This window comes from Sinocyclocheilus grahami, unplaced genomic scaffold (genome assembly GCF_001515645.1).
Source record: "Sinocyclocheilus grahami isolate Dianchi unplaced genomic scaffold, SAMN03320097.WGS_v1.1 scaffold1592.1, whole genome shotgun sequence".
In the NCBI taxonomy this organism is placed as follows: Eukaryota; Metazoa; Chordata; class Actinopteri; order Cypriniformes; family Cyprinidae; genus Sinocyclocheilus; species Sinocyclocheilus grahami.
In genome coordinates this window covers 82,738-83,553 of record NW_015506771.1, presented here as the reverse complement: position 1 = coordinate 83,553, position 816 = coordinate 82,738, and positions in this window count along the sequence as shown.

Sequence of the window (816 nt, the reverse complement as noted above, 5' to 3'; positions counted from 1 at the left end):
ATGATGGGGAGGAGAGAGCGCTCAGTGCACAGGACGGATATTAGCAGAACCACTACCGAAAGAGACATGTCTGCGGAATTAAACGTTTAAAAGAAGGCTTACGATCAGCAATCAAGCAAGGACACTTGCCTGATCTACTGCAAGTCAATTAAAATAGGGGCGGGATCCTTTTGGGGGTAGAGGCATGTTTGTTTTAGTGATTTGAAATATCAGTATTGTTTACCAGAACTCGCATACCCCTCCTTTAAATTTATACCTTGGTCGAAATAATGTTGATATTTTGAGAGTTTTTGAACTGTTTGAACAATTTATTTTGTGTTTAGTCACCTGGTCTTGAATTTATCCTCACTAAGTTATGGGTGCTGTTGGCATTTTGAGCTGATGTGTCTTTGGAGCTCTGTAGATATTAGTTCATTAGACTTTTAATAATCAATCACTTATCATAGTTTCTATTTGTCTCTTTCTAGTGTGGACAATGGAGAACATTTAAGAATCACACCAGGACTGAGAAAATGTAGGTCTTTTCTCTGACACACATTCACACACACACACACACACACACGTTTGTTTGACTATATTATTAAGTACATTGCATAGACGTCCACTGATTTTATAACAGGTTAATTATATTTTCTATAACCTAACCCAAATCCTACCCCTAAACCTACCCCTCACAGAAACATGTGCAAAACAATATACTTAATAAAATTATGTTTTGGCCAATTTGTAAGTCGATTGTCATAATATTTCACTATACAAGTTTGGACATTTGGCTTTCACACACACACACACACACACACACACACACACACACAC